Genomic DNA, 23,066 nt, shown 5'->3' with positions numbered 1-23,066 from the left:
TGGAACTGCCATAGGCACCTTGGTTTCTTGGTTTGGCAAAGTATTGGCCTCCTCCACCACCATAGGGGCCAGAGCTTCTGCCTCCAAAATTTCCTCCTTTCATGGGTCCAAAATTTGAGGATTGATTGTTGTAATTGCCAAAATCGTTGTAGATTTTGCCTCGTCCAAAGTTGCTTCCATCATTACCAATTCCGTTATAGCCATCCCCACTGCCACGGTATCCACTACCACCTCGACTGCCACCAAAGCCACCTCAACCACTGAAGTTCCCTCCACTACCAAAGTTGTCATTCCCACCAAAACCACCTCCACGACCACCACAAAAGTTTCCAGAACCACTTCGGCCTCTTTGGCTGGATGAAGCACTAGCCATCTCTTGCTTCGATAGGGCTTTCCTTACTTCACAGTTGTGGCCATTCACAGTATGGTATTTTTGAATGACAATCTTGTCTACAGAGTCATGGTGATCAAAGGTCACAAAAGCAAAATCTCTCTTTTTGCCACTGCCTTGGTCAGTCATGATCTCAATCACTTCAATTTTCCCATACTGTTCAAAATAATCTTAGATGATGTTCTTCAGTGTCTTCTTTAATGCCACCAACAAAAATCTTTTTCACAGTTAAGTGGGCACCAGGTCTTTGAGAATCTTCTTGGGAGACAGCCCTCTTTGGTTCCACAACTCTTCTGTCCACCTTGTGCAACGAGCATTCATGGCTGCGTCCACCTCCTACACGGTGGCCTACGTGATAAACCCAAAGCCTCTGGAGCGCTTGGTGTTGGGGTCTCTCATTACCACACAGTCTGTAAGCATCCCCCATTGCTCAAAATGGCTCCTCAGACTCTCATTGGTTCTTTCAAAGCTCAAACCTCCAATGAAGAGCTTCCGCAGCTGCTCAGGCTCTTTGGGAGACTCTGACTTAGACATTACAGCGGTGGGATGGGAGACTTTAATGATGCTTACTCAGCGGTATCCAGGGGCAGAAAAGCCCACGAGTGGAATTCTTAAATCATATAGTGTTTCTATTTTTGATGTTTGGAGGAACCTCATACTGTTTACTGTAGTGGCTGTATCAGCCTTTATTCTCATCAACGTTGTAGGAGGGTTTCTTTTTCTTACCATCTTTACCAATACCTGTGATTTCTTATCTTTCTGATTATCGCCATTCTAACAGGTCTGAGCTGATATCTCATTGCGGTTTTGGTCTGCATTTCCCTGATGATTAGTAATGTCAAGCATCTTTTCATGTGTCTGTTGGCCATCTGTATGTCTTCTTTGGAAAATGTTGATTCAGGTCTTCTGCCCACTTTTTTGTTTCTTCCAAATTTTTAATTAAATTCCAGGTAGTCAACATAGAGTCTAATGTTATTTTCAGGTGTAGAATGTAATTATTTAACAGTTATATGCAACACCTGGTGTTCATCACAAATGCCCCCTTAATACCCATCACCTATTTAACCTATTTCCCCACCCACCTCTCCTCTGGTAACCATCAGTTTGTTCTCTATAGTTAATAGCCTGTTTCTTGGTTTGCCTATCTTTTTTGTTATTTAAATTTCACAAATGAGTGTAATCATGGAATTTGTCTTTTTTTTCATTTTGAGTTTTATTTAAGTTCTAGTTACTTATCATATAAAATAAAATTGATTTCAGGAGTAGAATTTAGTCTTTCATCACTTACATTAACACCCAGTGTTCAACTCAACAAATACTATCACCCATATAGCCCATCCCCTCCTCACCTTTCTCCATCAATCCTCAGTATGATCTCTATAATTAAGAGTCTTTTATGGTTTAATTCCTTCTCTTTATTTCCGTTCCTCTGTGTTCAACTGTTTTATTTCTTAAATTTTAGATGAGTGAAATCATATGGTATTTGTCTTTCTCTGACTTATTTCACTTAACATAATACTCTCTAGCTCCATACACATCATTGCAAATGGCAAGATTTCATCATTTTTTTTTATTTTTTTATTTTTTTTTGATTTCATCATTTTTGATGGCTGAGTGATATTCCATTGTATATATAAGCCATATCTTCTTTATTCATCAGTTGATGGACATTGAGCTATTTTTGATAGTGCTACTATACACTCTGGGGTACATGTATCCCCTTGAAGTAACTAGTATTTTTGTATATTTTGGCACTACCTAGTAGTGCCATTGCTGGATCCTAAGGAAGGTCTATTTTTAATTTTTTGAGTAATCTCTATACTTTTCCCCAGAGTGGTTACACCAGTCTGCACTTCCAACAACAGTGTAAGAAGATTTCCATTATCCCCATCCTCACCAGCACCTATGGTTTCTTGTGTTATTATTTTAGGTATTTTGACTGCTCCAAGGTGATATCTCATAGCAGTTTTGATTTGTATTTCCCTCATAGTGAATGATGCTGAGTATTCTTTCGTGTTTCTGTTGGATATCTAGATGTATTCTCCAGAAAAATGTCTATTCATGCCTTCTGCACATTTCTTAACTGGATTATTTGATTTTGGGATGTAGAGTTTTATAAATACTTTCTAGATTTTGGATTCTAACCCTTTTTCCTATATATCATTTGCAAATATCTTCTCCTGTTCCATAGGTTTAAGTTTTTGTTGATTGTTGTCTTCATTGTGCAGGAGATTTTATTTTGATGGAGTCCCAGAATTTATTTTTGCTGTTGTTTTCCTTGCCTCAGGAGACATATCTAGTAAGAAGTTGCTACAGCCAATGTCAAAGAGGTGACTAGCTGTGTTCTTCTCTTGGATTAATGGTTTCCTGTCTCAGACTTAGTGTTTTCATCCATTGTGAATTTATTTTTGTGTGTGATGTAAGAAAGTAGTCCAGTTTCATTCTTTTACATGTGACTGTCCGGTTTTCCTAACACCATTTGCTGAAGAACTTGTCTTTTTTCAATAGGATATTCTTTCCTGTGTTTTTGGAGATTAATTGACCATACAGTTGTGGTTACTATTCTGTTCCATGGTCTATGTGTTTATTTTTGTGCCAGTACCATAATCTTTTGATCACTATAGCTTCTTAATATGGCTTGATGTCCGGAATTGTGACACATTCATCTTTGCTTTACTTTTTGAAGATTGCTTTGGCTATTCGTGGTATTGTGGGATCCCATACAAATATTAGGATTATTATAGCTCTGTGAGAAATGCTGGTGGTATTTTGATAGGGATTTCTTTGAAGGTGTAGATTGCTTTGAGTAATGTAGACATTTTAACAAAATTTGTTCTTTCAAACCATGACCATGGAACATTTTTTCATTTTTGTGTCATCTTCTATGTCTTTCATCAGTGTTTCATATTTTTCAGAATACAGATCTTTTACCTCTTTAGTTAGGTTTATTCTTAGGTATCGTCCATTTTTTTTTCAGACATTTGTAAATATGGATTGCTTGACTTATTTTTCTCCTGCTTCATTATTGGGTATAGAAATGCCACATATCTCTGTACATTGGATCCCATATCCTGAGACTTTATTTGATTCGTGTATCAGTTTTAGCAAATTTTTGGTGGAGTCTTTTGGGTTTTCTACATAGAATACAATGTGATATGCAAATAATGAAAGTATGACTTTCTCCATACTGATTTGGTTGCCTTTTATTTTTCCTATTGTTTTATTGCTGTGGCTAGGACTTCCAGTACTATGTTAAATACCAATGGTGACAGTGGACATCACTGTCTTGTTCTAGACTTTGACTTTGTCAAATGCTTTTTCTGCATCTATTGAGAGGATATTATGGTTCTTGCACTTTAAAAAATTATATTTAAATTTAATGTAATTAGCATATAGTGTATTATTAGTTTCAGTGGTAGAATTCAGTGATTCATCAGTTACATATAACAACCAGTGTTCATTACATCAAATGTTCTCCTTAATGCCCATCAAGCAGTTACCTATCCCCCCATATTAATTGATTTGTGAGTAGTGAACCACCCTTGTAGCCTAGGAATAAATCGCACTTGATCATTATCAATGATTCTTTGAATGTATTATTGGATTCATTTTGCTAGTATTTTATTGAGAACTTTTGCATCCATTTTATCAGGGATATTGGCCTGCAGTTCTCTTTTTTAGTGGAGTTCTTGTCTTGTTTTGGTATCAGGGTAGTGGTGGCCTCATAGAACTATTTTGGGAGTTTTCCTACCATTTCTGTTTTTTGGAATAGTTTGAGAAGAATAGGTATTAACTCTTTAAATGTTTGGTAGAATTCCCCTGGGGAGCCATGTGGCCCTGCAATTTGGTTTGTTGAGAGATTTTTAATTACTGACTCATTTTCTTTGCTGGTTTCCAGTCTATTGAAGTTTTCTATTTCTTCCTGTTTCACTTTTGGTAGTTGATATATTTCTAGGAATTTATCCATTTTTCCAGGTTTTTCAGTTTGTTGGCATATAGTTTTTCATAATATTCTCTTATTGTTAGTTGTTACTTCTACTACTGGCTTTAAGTTTCATTTGTTGTTCTTTCTCTAGTTCGTTTAAGTGTAAGGTAAGGGTTTTGTTTTGTTTTGTTTTGTTTTTGAGGTTTGCCTTGCTTCTTCACTTAGGTCTGTATTACTATATACTTCCTTCTTAGGACTACTTTTGCTGCATCCCAAAGTTTTTTAAAATATCGCATTTTCATTTTAATTTGTTACATGTATTTTTTAAATTTCCTCCTTGATTTCCTGGTTGACCCACTTATTGTTTATTAGCATGTTGTTTAGCCTCTCGATGTATTTCTGGTCTTTTCAAATTTTTTCCTGTGCTTGACTTCAAGTTTCATAATGTGTTCAGAAAATAAGCATGGTATTATCTCAATACTTTTCTTATTGATGAAGCCTGATTTGTGACCTAGAATATGATCTATTACAGAGAATATCCCATGTGCACTTGAAAAGAATGTGTATTCTCCTATTCTAGGATGGAATGTTCTGAATATATCTGTTATGTCCAATTGATCTAGAGCATCATTCAAAGCCATTGTTTCCTTTCTGATTTTCTGCTTATATGATTTGTCCATTGATGTAAAATCAAAGTCTCATACTATTGTTGTATTATTGTCAATGAGTTTCTTTGTTCATTATTTTGTTTATATATTTGGGTGCTTCTATATTGGGGGCATAAATACTTATAATTGTTAGATCTTCTTGTTGGATAGTCCTTAATTATAATATGGTATTCTTCTTCATCTCTTGTTACAGTCTTCAGTTTAAAATCTACTTTGTCTCATATAAATATGGCTACTCCACCTCTCTTTTGAAGTATATTTGCATGATATATGTTTTCCATCTCCTCGCTTTCAATTTGCAGGTGTGTTTATGTTTAGAATGTGTCTCTTATAGGCAGAATATAAGTGAGTCTTATTTTTTATCCATTATGACACCCTCTTTTTTTTTTATCAGACCGTTTAGCCCATTCACATTCAGAGTAATTATTGATAGATATGTCTTTAGTGCCATTTTATTACTTGTTTTGTCATTGTTTCTGGAGATTTTCTGTTCTTTTTTTTCACTTTTGATCTTTCCTTTCAACTCAAAGAGTCCCCTTTAATATTTTTCGCAGGGCTGTTTTAGTGGTCACAAACTCCTTTAGTTTTTGTTTGTCTGGGAAATTGTTTATCTCTCCTGCAATTGTGAATGATAGCCTTGCTGAGTAGAGTATTCTTGGCTGCAGATTCTTCCTATTCAGCATATGAATATATCATGCCAGTCTTTCTGGCCTGCCACATTTCTGTTGAGAGATCTGCAGCTGTCCTGATGGGTCTTTTCTTATAGTTAGGGACTTCTTTTGTCTTACTTTTTAGAATTTTTTTATTACTGTATTTTGCTAATTTAATTATAATATATCATGGTGTTGGCCTGCTTTTATTGATTTTAATGGTAGTTCTCTGCCTCTTGGATGTGAATATCTGTTTCCTTCCCCAGATTAAGGAAGATTTCAGTTACTATTCCCTCAAATAATTTTCTGCCCCCTTTTCTTTATCTTTTTCTGGGACTCCTAAAATATGAATGTTATTATATTTGATGGAGTCACTGAGTTCCCTAAATCTATTCTTGTGATCCATAATTCTTCTTTCTCTTTTGTTCGGCTCCATTATTTTCATTTATTTTGTCTTCTATATCACTTATTCATTCCTCTGCTTCTTCCATCCTTGTGTTCATTGTATACAGTCTGTTTCTAATCTCAGTTATTGCAATTTTCATTTCTGAATGATTGTTTTTTTAGCTCTTTTCTTTCTGTAGTAAGGGCCTCCCTGAAGTTTCCCATTCTTTTCTCAAGCTGAGTGAGTGTCCTTATGATTATACCTTTAAATTATCCATCAGACATATTAGGTATATCTGTATTGTTTAGATCTATGGCCATGACCTGATCTTGTTGTTTCATTCTGGGATGAATTCCCCTATGTTGGTATTTTGTCTAAGTCTCTGTCTTCTCTGTGTTAGAAAGCCTGTTATGTTTCCTGCTCCTGAGAGTAATGGCTTTATGAAGAAAACGTCATATAGTGTCCAGGATCAGGCACTTCAGGGAGTGTCTCTTGTGTGTGCTGCATGCACTCTGCTTCTGTGTTTAAGTTGCTGTGTCATTCAGGCCTGTTGCCTGCAGAGGATCTCTTTGTCTGTCATGGGCAGTGTTTGGTCCTTGGCCAGAGTGTTGCAAGTTTTAACTAGTGTGCTCTGGTGTGCTTGTTAAATAAGACCTGGTGTTAATTCCACTAGAAATGAAGCCTTGCATAAGTCTCTGGTTGGGGGAAGTGGTGTGGACAGGGGTTTCTGCTGTCTTCTGGGGAAAGAGCCCACTGTGTTGGGACTGAGACATACTTGACAGAGAAGGGCAATACCAACAAAGTGCAGAGATGTTGCACCTCGTGTAAGCTGGTTAAGCAGTCAGTGTCAGGGATGTGCTTTTTACTAAGTTGGTTCTGTGTTTATGCTGAGGGATGATGGAGGGAAATGGTGCCAGCCAGCTCTTTTGAATATTGAAATGTGTATTCCATTTTTTTCTTGAAAGATATATTAGCTAAATCAAACTTCATTTCAGAAGCAGATAAAAGAAGGTACAAAAATATTGGGCATTTCAGAAAGTGTATATATGTATATTTTTTTCATTTAAAAAGACTGTGTATTAAAGAGGGTACATGAGATCTAAACAACAATGTATATTGATATCCTCTTGGTAACACAAAAAGAGATGATTCTTTTTTCTCTTTCTCCCTGTACAAAGGAGGTTGAATTTGGCTGGCATACAGTAGGTATTAATCTTAGTATTTCTCAAAAGAAGAACCATAAGAAAAAGCAACATATTTAATAAGATGGAATAAGTACTAAAATGAGAAGAAATTTGGTAGAGAAAATGGATTACAACTTTTTTCAAAAAAAATTTATGTCACTCTAAAACAAATGCAAGATATAATAAAATATAGAAGAAAGAAGCAGACAATATGAAAGTGCAAAATACAGAGGAAAAGAGGACTTCAGGAGAAAAAAAATCATTTTACTCAAATAAAGACCAAAATCTACACTAGAGAAACAAGATTACGTTTTATTTTATAAAAGATTTTTCATTTATTTGAGAGAGAGAACATGAGAAGGGGATGGAACAATGGGCGGGGCAGAGGGAGAAGCAACTCCCCACTGAGTATGGAACCTGATGGGGCTCCACCAGGGGCTCCACATGGTGCTGGATCCCGGGATCCTGAGATCATGACCTAAGCCAAAGTCAGATGCTTAACTGACTAAGTCACCTAGGAGCACCATTTTTTTTTAAAAAGAATTTTCTTTTCAAAGATTATTTATTTATTTATTTATTTATTTATTTATTTATTTATTCATGAGAGACACGCACAGAGAGGCAGAGACATAGGCAGAAGGAGATGTGAAACTCGATCCCAGGACCCCGGGATCACGATCTGAGCCAAAGACACACTCAACCACTGAGTCACCCTTTTGCCCCTCATTTATTTATTTTAGAGAAACAGATCACATTTTAATGTTTTTAGCTGAACACTCAAATTCATGAAAATCTATAAAGCTGAGGAAAAGATAATGAATTGAAATACAAGGCAGGAGCCTAGCATAATATACAAAGGGAAAGAGACATATATTTTGTTAAGCTAAAGCATTAAATAAATCAAAACAATTTTAGATGGAATAAAAGAGAGTGTAGAGCAACATAGCTTTTAAAAGGTGAAAAGGAAAAAAAGAAGGAAATGGTACAGAAGATGAAAATAAATATAGAATGAAAGTAACAATAACAATATATAACAATTAAAAAAACAACATGTAACAATTATAGAGTTGACAAGAAAATTTTACTAGGCCTGCATTCAGTGTGCCTATGGATATTTGGAATGAGTCTTTCACTTCTAATATGAAAGGACTTGTGACTTACTGCTGATGGTATCAAAGCGGTTAATAAATGCAATTTATTTACTCAACTATGTTGAGTAATTGAAACTACAATTAGTCGTTGTGAGTCACTACTTAGAAAAAATTACAATATATAAATCTAATATCAATGGAAATCATATTTATTGAGACCCTAAATTGTTCCAGAAAAATGTTCAAAGCACATTGAGCACTTGATATGTTCCAGAAACTATTCATCTAATCCTTACAACAGCCCTATATGGTAGGTACCATAATCAGTTACACTTTATAGAAAAAAACCTTAACTCAAAAAGATTAATTTGTCCAAGCTCACACAGCCAGTAAGGAGTTGAATCAAAACAGACTCTAGAACACACACATCAAGCTACTATTATCAATAGTGTTTATACAAGGCATATTGACACTAATACTTTTAACTGAAGCTTTGACTGTGAATGTGCATGATACTGTTTAGACTCTGGGGAGCAAAATGAGACACTTTGTGAAGAAAACTGAGAAAATATCTTCAGAAAAAGATGCCAAAAGCCATGGGCTTAAAGTTATGAAAATATATCTAATTCAAAATACAATAGAAATACCTTAAGTAGAGAGAAGTATATAGTGATATAGATAGATGGGGGAAAAAAGAACACATCCTTTTCATAGTGGCATTCTTTTGATATTATATGCTTACCATATCGTAAAGAAACAAATTCAAGAAAATCATATTAAGCATGATGGAATGGAGTCAGACATACATACAGATTTATGAGTGTGAAACACATGATTTCAACTGTCTGTGAGCCGAGTCCTAGATAAAGAAATACCGTTTTAAAATCAAGTCATAATGAATTAAATAAATAAAATAAATTTACTTGTTGGAAAGGCCACTAAGATTTTTTAAATGAAAATAGTGGTGGGATCCCTGGGTGGTGCAGCGGTTTGGCGCCTGCCTTTGGCCCAGGGCGCGATCCTGGAGACCCAGGATCAAATCCCACATCGGGCTCCCGGTGCATGGAGCCTGCTTGTCCCTCTGCCTGTGTCTCTGCCTCTCTCTATCTCTCTGCGACTATCATAAATAAATAAAAAATTTATTAAAAAATTTATAAAAAAAAGAAAATAGTGGTGAATGCAGTTCAGATATCCTAATTTTTTAGTGATCAAGGAGAAGCATTATTTATTTGCTTTCCAAATGTCCATTCAATGCACCATAGGCAGGAAGGTAAAAAAAAATTGTCTGATAGTTTGACTCCAGATTATTTCTTTGAATACATTTTTCAAAGAAAGAAATAAAATATTGTGTAAAAATACTTAATGTGTTAATCATTTAGCTTCAATTTTTAATACACATACATATAGACACATTTATACATATTAGGCAAATGTTTCAAAATATGATTATATATTCTGCAATAAGAGATGATCCTTGGTTATCATTAACAAGTTTTATTTTGTCAGGAGCAGTGCAATAGTTATAAAAGTTTAAGAACCTTTTGGTTATGTTTCAATATTCATTTTCAAAATTCAGCAATACATGGAGGTGCAAAATTAATATTAAAAATAATACAATTTAATGTTTGAAATTTTTATTAAAAATTGAATTTTTACATTATTGAATTATTTAAATTGGCCTCTTCATGGTATATATGATATGCTAATAAAAGAGGAATAGAATTTAAACAAATGAGTCTATTTTGCCCATTCAGTTGCATAATTCAATTTATTATTTATAATATATTTATTGTTCTCAGTCTACTATATCCCAACCCATAAACACTATTAAGCTCAGACTCATTCCTGTAAGAATGAAAAGTTAAATATGCACTGACACACCACACACCTCAGCTTTTTAGCCCTGGCAGTGAAGCAAAAATAGCAAAAGATGTCTGGTACTTTTGGCCAATTTACAAACTTTTGTTTCCAAGGTTGACAATCTGACATCATAAATACATTTAGAAAAAATAATATCACCTATGCCTCACACTGAAAGCAAAGTATGTTACATTTTAAAAATAACTTTTCAAAGTTTTATAAAATATTAGTAGCTCCAGAGCTATTGACATTACAATACCATAGACATCTTAAAAGTTTGGATTTGTCTATAATATGTTTTTTGCATTAAGTTGTCAATGGTAATAATATGTTTTGTTCAGGTTGTAGAGCAAAAAAACAGCACGGATTCAAACTCTAAATAAAAGTGAGATGAACAGTTGATACATCAGTGTGGGGACAACTTATCCTTGATTTCATGAAAATTTCCTAAACTGTCCCAACCTAATGGTGCACAATATAAAGTAGCCTTGAAATTTTGGTTTCGAATTAAGAAGCCTCAAGAGTAAGTATGGGGGGGGAAGCTAGAAATTATTATTTTCTGAGCTCAATTAACAACTCAATTCATACATGTTTACTTCATGCAGCTTAGATACATTTTATACAGAAAATATGCAAAATCTAAACAACTGAAGAAACTGAGATGAGAAAGAATATTTCTGAGATTTAACTTGGATAAGACAATGCAGGAGACAGACGACGATGTAAGATACAGTTACCCAAGAGTAGCCTAAAAAGGAGAAGATAAAAGGGCTTAGAGATTTGGTACCTTGGGATGCCATGGAAGCAGGCAGCTTCATAGTTTTGTCCCCTTTACCCCTTCTCAGTCACTGAAGAAAGGGGTCATCATTCCAATTTGTGGTCATTCCATTGAATTTAGCATCTAGTGTTAATATGACAGAGATACCCACTCCTAACCAGGGTTGTGTTATAGAAAAGGTCAAATATAAATCCACTAGCTCTTGCTAAAAGATCTTTGACTTGATAATAAGATACAATAGGTGTCCTATTTTATTATTTTATATTTCATTTTAAAGATTGTTATTATTTCAACCGTTGCATCTTTGTAATAACATCTACGTATCATATGATTCTGAAGATTAAATTCATAAAAACAATTTGTTATGTAATTATTTTGGCAAATCAACACATTTGTTGAAGAGAAACACTTTAGATTTCTATTACTTCTATTTTGTAAATGACACAAATATGATTTTTATTCTGTCTTACTTTTCCAAATAAAGAATTTAAATGTTTCCAAACTGTTTTCTTATTGACATTTCTTTTTTTTTTTTTTTTTTTACAATTTTAAAGCATATTTTCAATTTGGAAATAGACACAATAAATATTGCACTGTCTGTTGATAAGAAAGAAAAATAAATGATATTCTATCTTTGAATGCAGAATGTGTATTCCTTGCTTCATATGAAAATAGGCCATTTATTATCATAAAATATGGCATGAAAGGATATCATGGCTACAGTGTTCAATGGGAACATACCATCTAAAAATGTATTAATCTTTTGAGATATGAACACCTACACCTTTGTATTTTTTCTTTGAAATATGCAGTACATTTTTACCATGTACCACCTTTATCTTTAAAAAAAATATTAACAGCTTGCATCCTCATACCAATGCCCAGTTATAAATTCCAAATGTTTTGTCACATTTCTTGTGAGCAATGCCATCTGCCAGAGATGGCATTTCATGGTTATTTACTCTGACTCCCTCCAAGAATTCATCTGCCACTATCTAATGCTGCCTGAATAAAGGGGATTAAGACTGATACAACAGAGACTATTGATAATTTGATATAATTGGGAAGAAATGAAGATAAATGAGGTTGAGGATGAAGAGGCAATTAGTTGAGCTGCCTGGACAGCTGTGTTCTCAGCCTAGCTCCCCTGGCTTTTTCCTCAGTGAAGTATGTGCAAATTAACCATAATGACAAATACACACTTCCCAAAGCTCTTAAACATTTTAAAACTTGAGAATTCACTTTTCATTTCTGATAACTGTTTTGGTTTTTTGGTAAAGTTGTTTTAACATGGTCTTTTAATGTCCACATCATACATGACTACTACACTTGTTACACTGTAGGAATAATCCAACCTACACCCCATTTCCTTGTTTTCAGTTGATGTCAGGCTACTGTTTACAACCTGAGTACACTGAGGATCTAAGCCTATTTTGCCTTAATTGTGGCCCAATGTTTAGGACAGAATGGTAATGTTTCCTTTTTCACATGATTAGATGCCAACAGTAAATGAAAAAAGATTCTCTTTTGATTTTAGGAATATAGCCACAAATAACCATTCTTTTTGAGAGTTTTCAATTAAAAGGTAAGGCCTGCTTTACAAACCAGTTGTTTTTTAAAGATTTTATTCATTTATTCATGAGAGACACAGAGAGAGACAGAAATGTAGGCAGAGGGAGAAGCAGGCTCCCTGCAAGGACCCTGATGTGGAACTAGATCCCAGGACCCCAGGATCACAACCTGAGCCAAAGGCAGACACTCAACCACAAAGCCACCCAGGTCCCCCTACAAACCAGTTCTAATGGATCTTTAGAGACTGGAGAAACCAATATTTTCATGGATGAAACCTACATATTCATTTTAAGGTCATTTTTATTATGCTTCCTAAATGAAAATGGCACCTCAGTAAAAAACCACAGATAATGTTTAGGCACTGATTAACTTAATTTTAAGATCCCTTTTCCTAGTCACAGAAATGGTTACACCAGGTATGCAGTTAAGACTCTATCATAGGAACTAAATATTTTGAGGTCTAGTATTTTGATTGGTAGGTTTTATTCTATTTTGACATTGAAATTATTATTATACCTTATGTTTAATTAAAAAATCGTATGTATACAATGGAATATTACTCAGCAATTAGAAACGACAAATACCCACCATTTGCTTCAACGTGGATGGAACTGGAGGGTATTATGCTGAGTGAAATAAGTCAATCGGAGAAGGACAAACAGTGTATGTTCTCATTCATTTGGGGAATATGAATAATAGTGAAAGGGAATATAAAGGAAGGGAAAAGAAATGTTGGGAAATATCAGGAAGGGAGACAGAACATAAAGACTCCTAACTCGGGGAAACGAACTAGGGGTGGTGGAAGGGGAGGAGGGCGGGTGTTGGAGGGGAATGGGTGACGGGCACTGAGGTGGTCACTTGACGGGATGAGCACTGGGTGTTTTTCTGTATGTTGGTAAATTAAACACCAATAAAAGTTAATTAAAAAAAATAAATAAATAAATGAATAAAAAAAAAAAAAAAAAATCGTATCACTGTGTGCCTCTCTATTGTTAGTCCTTGTGATAAAACAATATATCTACACTAATAAATTTAGAGTATGTAGCTGTACTAATAGAGTGTAGGGTGATGGATTTCTCCCCACATTATAAAAAAGGGTGTATCAAGAAAATAAGCACTTTCTCAATTTTGATTTGTTTCACTCACATAAGAAACTAGCCTAAAATTATTTATGTCAAAACAAACAGCATACTAATTACAAATGCTTACCAACTCAGGCAAATGTGTCTAATAGGATGAGTCTTTACAGTTATATCCTTATTTCTTGAATATCACCAAATAACCTTTTGATAGTTTCTATCTGAGCTGCCCAAAATGGTAGCCATCAGTCAAATGTTGCTATTTAAATTATTAAAGTAAATAAAACTAATAATTCAATTACTCAATCACACTAGCCATATTTCAAGTGCTATGCAAGTCACATGTGGATAGTAGTTATCATATTGGACAGCATGGAAAATTATTTTCATCATTACAGGAAGTTCTATTAGTCAGTGCTTATCTACATTTCAGACTTAACTACTTCCCCATTAACACAAATTAGTGAGATTCAACTGTGGACAAAACTATGAATTTAAGAACAGATAAAACAAATACTGAATATTCAATTTTTAAGAGTTCAAGGGGTGCCTGGTTGGATCAGTTGATTAAGCATCTGACTCTTAATTTTGCTCATGATCTCAGGGTCATGGGATTGGACCTGCACCTGGCTCCATGCTCAGCAAAGAGTCTGCTTGTCCCTCTCCCTCTGCTCCTCCCCCTTTCTTTCAAATAAATGAAATCTTTTTTTTTTTTTTTTAAAGTGTTAGACGGGATGAACACTGGATGTTATGCTATATGTTGGCAAATTGAACTCCAATAAAAAAATAAAAAAAAATAAAAAAATAAAATCTTAAAAAAGACTTCAGAATTCCTTTAATTTCCTCAGTAGGAAGGTAAGAAGCTCCAGTTTAAATAGCCTTAGTTAGTAAACAATTAGGGATACATGATACTGTGTTTACAAAGCATAAAACCTTTGCTAAATGTTATTCCTTTTTTCCCCTTATACTGTGCCTTTTATTCCCATGATTTGTTCATTCAATAACTGGAAACCTGTATCTCTCTCTCCCCTTCCCAAATTTTGCCCATTCCCCCCGACAACCATTAGTTTGTTCTTTTCACAGGTCTGATTGTGCTTTTTGTTTGTTTGTCTATTCATTTTTTTTAGATTCTACATATGAGTGAAATCATATGGTATTTCTTTCTTTCAGTCTGACTTATTTCACTTAGCATAATACCCTTAGGTTCATCCATGTTGTCACAAATAACAAGATCTCATCCTTTTTATGGCTGTGTAATATTCCATTGTAATGTTCCTTAGCTAAATCAATACCATTTTATTCACAATTCCCCTCAAATGAGTCCATTAACCAACATATGGAGTGTGACAATGATGAGCCATCAGAAAGAAGTCTTAGGTTATCAATTCTATAAGGAGATGACTGTGATATCAAAAGAATAATATGCTACAATCTCTAGGGACTATTTTGGAAATTAATCTGCTTAGCTGGTCTGAAACTATTATATGTATTTATATTATATATAAATATTATATGTAGTTATAATATATATAATACATAATAGTTACATATATAACTATTATATGTATTTATATTATATATAAATATATATAATATTATATATAGTATATTATATATATAATGTATGCAGTAATATAATTCCAAAGAAAATCAGAGCAGATTTTCATCAGAAATTATTTTATTGAGATGTGCCCTTTAGAAGAATTTACTGCGTATGTTAAAGTTTTTAATGGAAATGATGCTCTGGGTTTATAATAGAATTCAGAGACTAAAATACAATATATGTAATTATGATTTATAGGCAATTTTTCTGTAAATATGTTTTTATATAATTTTTACTTTTTTAAGTTACAAAGACTTCCTATTTAAGAACTACAGCACCTAGTTTTATTGCTAAGTATTTGAATATCAATTATTATGATTGCAGTCATTACTGAATAGATAGTAGACTCATAGAACATTGATGTATTTCCAACCTCCCAACTGATGATTAAATTTCTACCCAATGGCCAGATAGCCTCATTCTACCTGCCAGGGATCTCAGTTTCCCTTTATGTAAAGTGACAGAGTCGAGCTGGATGATCTCACAGGTGATTTCCAGCTGTGACATTCTATAATTCTATAAATTGTTTCTAAAATTAAATATTTATTTTCAAATAAGCAGTATAGAAAACAAGAAGAAGTTAAACACAAAATTTTGGAGAGTGCTTACATTTGGTGGGGAGGCAGAAGTATAGGGAAAGGGATGAGCACATAAATAGATGCAAGTTTTTGGTAATGTTTTAGTTATTGAGTTGGATAGTGGGTTCACTGACATATTATACTTTATAATTTACATATATATTACATATTTTTATATTTGAAATATTTTTTAAAAGATAATAGGGGAGAAAATATACACAATAGCCTTTGGATACTGCATTTGGTTCTTAGAAGCAAATTATTTAACAGTAAGATGTGAAACACTAGTTTGTAGAGAAAGACTTCTTTTAAGCAAATACTGATCAGACAAGAGTACATGCATGATTTGTCCACATTTCTCAGAGTGTACAAAACTAGCTTGAAACTGTTATTTTTTTTTAGGAGATAGCAATCTTGTATTTTTAAATAAGAAAAAAGTAGCTCATTTGTACTTTGTGTAATAAGCCATTCCTAAGCCAGAAAAAATAAGTACTGGATACTCAAAATATTCCCTTTAGTGGAACCTGGGTGGCTCAGTGGTTGAGCGCCTGCCTTTGGCTCAGGTTGTGATCCTGGGGTCCTGGGATCAAGTCCTGCATCAAGCTCCCTGTAGGGAGTCTGCTTCTCCCTCTGCCTATGCCTCTGCCTCTCTCTGTGTGTCTCTGATGAATAAATAAATAAAATATTTAAAAACATATGTTTCAATTCATAGTGATGTTATTTATCCTTAATAATCTCAACATCTTAATGAGTGGTCTTGATTTATATTGAACATCATTCTAGTCTGCTCTTTTGACCATTCAGCTGTACAAGATGAAAACCAACCATACAGGGACATCTGAGTGGCTCAATCAGTTAAGTGTCAGGTTTCAACTCATATCATGATCTCATGAGTTGTGGGATTGAACCCCACAAACAGCTCCATGCTCAGGGGAGAGTCGGCTTGAAGATACTCTCCATCTGCCCATCGCCCCACTTACACACACTCTGTCTCTCAAATAAATAAATAAATCTTTAAAAAATGACATATGTATACATCAGTAAAAATCAATTCAAGATAGGAAAAGCTCAACAGTGAAGCCTTTACAGGCTTCTTTTCTGGTAGAACATTTGGACATTTATAGTGAATTGTGAGTTTCAAAGTTGTCAAATGAGAGATTGTGGCTAGGAAAGGTCAAGTGATTTCTCTTTTAGTCTGAAAAGCTGACTTTCAAACAACAGCAATAAATGATGCCTTCTGAATGTACATGTAAAAATGAACCAGTGATGAATTTTGGCTGTGACTGAGAGTGTAAAGGAAAGAGTAGATGGTGGCAAGAGGTCTTTAAGGTTCTAACAAATTATGTAAGGAACAAAATTTTCCAAAGTCTTCTTCTACAACACTTTTGGTGTCAGTGTTAATGAGCTAGAACTAACTAAATTGATATTATTAAGTTAATGGGCTTTTTCCTAGTACAATGCATGGATTTAAACAAACAAGCTAATGTGGAATATAGTTGATCCTAACTGAATTAGAAGCTATCATATATATACAATTAGGAGCACTGAGGATTGTAGTGCTAGAAAATAATTATATTTATTTCTAGCTTTATCTAATCCATTTTATACTCACATAATATATATAGCATAGGATTTTTTGTCACTGCATTAAATAAAATTCAATTATATCACTAAAACATTTTAATGCATTAGGCATTTGGATTGTGAGGCTGTTACTATTGACATCTTTAATATATCTTTTTGAAAATGCCCTATTCCCATTTATTTCTGTCACCAGCAATTGCATCTGTACCAAATGTTTAGATAGCACTGACTCCAAAGAAAAGACAACTTAGCCACAAAAGTGGTATGTGAAAATATTCTGGTTAGTTCAGTCATAGTATTGTCCATACCTTATTCCTTCATGTAATAGATAAGAAGATAAACGAATTCTAATTTGCACTTATACTAGCAGTATATTTCAGCTGAAACTCTTTAAATGAACTTTCCCCTCCCCCATATGCTTAGCTCTTCAAGGTTGGCTCCCCCCTTTCACACTCAGGAGCTTACAGCATCAGCATTTAGTGGATGAAGTGTTATCATCCACTAAATGATCATTTTTTAGATGAAGGAAACTAAGGTTCACATAGATGAGAGTTGAGATCATTCTATCAGTTACTGGCTGATCTGCTAAAATCTGTTTCTGTTCATCAGTCAAAAATATAGGTAGAGTGGTGCATCCTCACTAGGACACAGGGCCAGGATAGGGATCAAGCTCCAATTGGAAACTAGATTTTACAGGGGATATAAAGGATGCACCTCTCTGAGAGAAAAACAATCTCCATTCTTAAAATAAGTAAATAATTACCCCTCACATATGATTTTCACAGCATGAAATATGATAAAAGGATATAAAACTGCTTTGAAACATAAATTCCAGGGACACCTGGGTGGCTCAGTGGTTAAGCATCTACCTTTGACTCAGGGCATGACCCTGGGGTCCTGGGATCGAGTCCCACATCAGGGTCCCCACAAGGAACCTTATTCTCCCTCTGCCTATGTCTCTGCCTTTCTCATGAATAAATAAATAAAATATTTTAAAAAGAGAGAGAAATAAACAAAAAGTTCCATAGAGTCTAGATAACTATCTTATTATAATTATACAAAGTCTTGCTACTAAGACTTTTCTTTTCCCATACTTATTTCCCAAAATTAACTTAAAAATTAAGAAAAAGATGGTCACGAGGCCTAATTAACTCAAATGAGCTATCTGTAAACACTATGTAAGCTTCTTAAATAATCATCACACATACTGGGACTTTACAATAAAAATGCCTAGCATTTGTAAAGTACTTTTAACTTTTGAAAGCACTTTTGAACCAATTGTTTCATTTTATCTTCACAACAGTTCTATGAGTATCTCCAGGGAAAAGACTGCATCTTATTGTCCTTAACATCAATGCCACAGAGTAGGCAATCAATAAATGTTTATTGAATGAATACATGAGTTAAAGGAAAAAAGAATAGATGGATTGGGTGGATCTATATCTGAGCAAAAATAACAATTCTGTTACTTATTTTTAGGGTATTTTTGGCAATATATTTATTTATTTATTATTTTTTTTAAACACTTCTATTTTTTTTTTAATTTTTATTTATTTATGATAGTCACAGAGAGAGAGAGAGAGAGGCAGAGACACAGGCAGAGGGAGAAGCAGGCTCCATGCACCGGGAGCCCGACGTGGGACTCGATCCCGGATCTCCAGGATCGCGCCCTGGGCCAAAGGCAGGCGCCAAACCGCTGCGCCACCCAGGGATCCCGTGGCAATATATTTATAATGCCTTTCAAATTCTAAATTTGTTATGATGTCTTAGATGGCTAAGAGTATAATCTCATACTTACACTTCCTTAGTATTAGAGTTTTAAGGTTGTTTCCTTTCTGATTTACATTACGTTTTTATCTTTAGGAATATTCAAATTCAGTATAGTTTGTATAACTAACTTCAACTGAACATGAGGAAATTCTCTGAGTACTTCCACAAATAGGTGAAAAAATGTAGATATGCTTAGGCTAATTCTTGGATATTTTTAATTGCTTATTTTACTGACTATTCTAATCTGACATTTCTGAATTTTATTTTATTTTAGCCTCTTTTATATTTGCTATCATGATTTTTCACAGATTTCCAAGGACTCCATTACAACCAATACTCGACTTTTGCTTTTAGATATCTAGGTCCCCATTGGTTTGGTTTATGTTGTTCCATTTTCTTCTAGCTTTATGTCTACTGACCAACACCCACCACTGCTCTCTTTCATTAATCCTGACATATGCTATCAAAATTGTTAGCAACATATCAAAATATCTTATACTCAAAAGGGAGAGTTAAGATGGTGGAGTAGGGGGAGGACCCTATCCTTGCTTCATCCCTCAAATATAGCTAGATAAATATCAAATCCTTCTGAACACCTAATAAATCAATATGAGAACTCACAGAACAAACACACAACTACAGGGAGAGAAGAGATCGCATTGTAGAAGACAGGAGGTGCAGAGATGTGATTTAGGGGAGAAAAGAATCTCAGGTGCTGCAGAAGGGAGGAATCCCTGATACAGAGAAAAGGCAAGAGAGAGAGGCAGAGAAAGGGAGAGAGAGAGCAGTGCACAGGGGGTTGCACAGGGAAAACACTTCCCCAAAGCCATTGACTAGGAAAACAAACAGCTAACTATTGTGAGTTTTTACAATCAGTGGGCCACAAAGCCACAAAAACTGGAGGTTTAGAAGTCTGCACCATGGCTGGTGTAGACCTTGGTGAACACTGCAACGATCCTGTGGAGGAAGGCAGAGGCCTCAGAGTAGATGGTACCACTTAAGCTTAGGGGTAGAGACACCTGACAAGGGCAGCTAACCTGGACTCAGGCTTTTGCTGTGCTTTACTCTAAACTCCAAGCACCTGCACATTGGTGCAACTGCCCTTCTGGGACAAACTGCAAGAGCCCCAGTGTGAGGAGTCCCTTCCCTAGAAAACCAGCATGCATCCTCACTGCACCGGGTCCCTAAAGGTTGAGTTTTGAAACTCAGCCTGTGTTTCTGAGATACAACACAGATGCACAGTGATGCTGGGTGGGCATATGGCCCTGACACAGAAAGGGTAAAGGCAGGGATCTGAGGGACACCCGGGACACATGAGGGAAGGTTATTTGATCTTCTCTGAGGGTTTTCTGGACAGCACATAGAAGAAAGTGGCAAGAGAGAGGACTGGTGCCATTTTCCTCTCTTACTCATCATAATGGACTGACTTTGGTGAGCAGAACAGAGCCAACAGTGGTGGTCTGAGCCACTTACACCAAGCCACACATCTGTACGCTGCTGGTGCTTCTTTACTAGGGCAAGTGTGCCTGAGAACCAGAGCATCAGGCCCTCCCCCAGAACAGCACAAACACCCACACACACAAGGATTACTGACCACAGAACACTACAAAGCTTCAGTTCTAGTGGAAATAGGATTGGACCTCTTTTAAAAAGCAGATCAGAGCACACATATTTGAAACTTACCACACTCTGGACAAGGTTCAAACACTCTCCATGGTAGGCAAGTAGGAACTATATAGAGAACTGACTTGAATGCAAAGGAAGTCAAAACAGCAGCAGAGTGTGCACAGCAAACACCAGAGGCACTTTTTGAAACACAAGGCCCTAAACAGTATACAACCTATTCTTAAATCCATTACTCTCAGGAGCATGAAACAATAGGCTTTTCTAACATACAGAAGAAGACAAAGACCTAGAAAAATGCTGAGATTGAGGAATTATCTAAAAAAAATAAGAAAAGGTCATAGCCAGGGATCTAATCAAAACAGATATAAGTAATATTCCTGATCCAAAATTTAAAGCGGCAATCATAAGGATACTAGTTTGGCATGAGAAAAGCATAGGAAACACAAGAGAGTCCCATACCATAGAAAGAAAAGACAGAGAGAGAGAGAGAGATAAGACCTAAAAAGTAGTCAGGCCAAAGTAAAAAATGTTATAAATGTAATGTGAAACTTACTGGATGTAATAACCACAGGGATGGAAAAAAAAAACAGAGAAAAAATAACTGTTACAGAAGATAAAATTATGGAAAATAATGAAACAGAAAAGAAAAGGGAAAGAAAAATATTGGATAACAAGTGTAGATTTATGGAACTCAGTGACTCCATAAAGAGTAATAACAATAGATCAAGGAGTCTCAGAACAGGAAGGGAGGGAAAAAGAGGTAGAAGGTTTAGTTTAACAAATTATAGCAAAAAAAAAATCCAAATCTGGGGAAGACAACAGACATTCAAATTCAGGAGTCAGAGAGAGCTCCCACCAAAATCAACAAAAGCAGGCCAATACCAAGACATATCATAGTAAAAATTTCAAAATACAGAGATAAGAATAAACTCCAAAAAGCAGCAAGGGAAAGGAAATGCCTAAATTATTAGGAAACACAAGGTTTGAGTTTTGAAACTCAGAAGATCTCACCACAGAGACCTGGCAGGCAAGAAGAGAGTGGCACAATATATTCAGCATGCTGAATGGGAAAAATATTCAGACAAGAATATTCTCTCCAACAAGTTTAACATTCATAACAAAAGAAGATATAAAGAATTTCTCAAACAAAAAGTAAAGGAGTTTGTGATCACTAAACGAGCCCTGCAAGAAATATAGAAGTTAGCTCTTTGAATGATAGAGACCAAAAGCAACAAATACAAGAAAGGAACAGAGAAAAATCTCCAGAAACATTGACTTTACAGTAGTACGATGGCAATAAATTCATATCTATCAATAACCACTCTGAAAATAAATCTACTAAATACTCCAATCAAAAAGCATAGGGTAGGGCAGCCCGGGTGGCTCAGTGAATTAGCACCGCCTTCAGCACAGGGCGTAGTCCTAGAGTGCCGGGGATCAAGTCCCACGTTGGACTCCCTGCATGGAGCCTGCTTCTCCCTCTGCCTGTGTCTCTGCCTCTCTCTCTCTCTCACTCTCTCTCTCACTCTCGCTCTCTCCCCCCCATGTGTCTCTCATGAATAGAAAAATAAAATCTCTAAAAAAGCATAGGGTATCAGAATGGATTAAAAATATAAGAACCACCTATATGGTTCAAGGAATTCATACTAGATTCAAAAACACCACAGATTGAAAGTGAACTTGCATATGAACCTCAAAAGAAACCTGAAGCACCAATACTTATATAAGACAAACTATATTTTAAGCCAAAGAGTGTAACAAGAGATGAAGAAGGGCGTTATATCATAATAAAAGGATCTATCTAACAAGATCTAACAATTGTAAATGTTTATGCTCCCAAATTAGGAACACCCAAATATATAAAACAATTAATAACAAACAAAGAAATTCATTGATAATAACACAATAATAGTAGAGGACCTTAAAAGCCCACTTATTTAAATAGACAGATCATCTAAAGAGAAAATCAGCAAGGAAACAAGGGCTTGGAATCACATGCTTGACCAGATGCATTTATTAGATATATTAAGAATACTTCATCCTAAAGCAGCAGAATGCACATTCTTTTTTGAGTGCACATGGGAATTCTCCAGAATAGATCACATACTGATTCACAAATCAGGCTTCCACAAATACAAAAAGATTGAGATCATGTCATGCATATTTCCAACCACAATGCTATGAATATGAGGTCAGTCACAAGAAAATATTTGGAAAGACCAAAAATACATCGAGGGTAGGGAACATCCTACTAAAGAATGAAAGAGTTAACCAGGAATTAAAGAAATTTTAAAAAGACATGAAAACAAATGAAAATGCAGA

The 23,066-nt window shown here is 35.0% G+C and overlaps 1 protein-coding gene and 1 non-coding gene across 2 annotated transcripts in view; both read right to left on the bottom strand.

Moving 5' to 3' along the window:
* DACH2 (dachshund family transcription factor 2) overlaps positions 1 to 23,066 on the bottom strand; it is a 688,250-nt gene that overhangs the window by 190,674 nt on the left and 474,510 nt on the right. The window lies entirely within an intron of this gene.
* Positions 17,761 to 17,851, bottom strand: LOC121483709. Its single transcript, XR_005985819.1, has one exon. It is a non-coding gene; the product is annotated as a small nucleolar RNA SNORD55/SNORD39 (small nucleolar RNA).

The sequence above is a fragment of the Vulpes lagopus genome, chromosome X (assembly GCF_018345385.1).
Source record: "Vulpes lagopus strain Blue_001 chromosome X, ASM1834538v1, whole genome shotgun sequence".
In the NCBI taxonomy this organism is placed as follows: domain Eukaryota; kingdom Metazoa; phylum Chordata; class Mammalia; order Carnivora; family Canidae; genus Vulpes; species Vulpes lagopus.
Note: the sequence above shows the minus strand (reverse complement) of the source record. Positions and strands in the feature narration are given on the sequence as shown.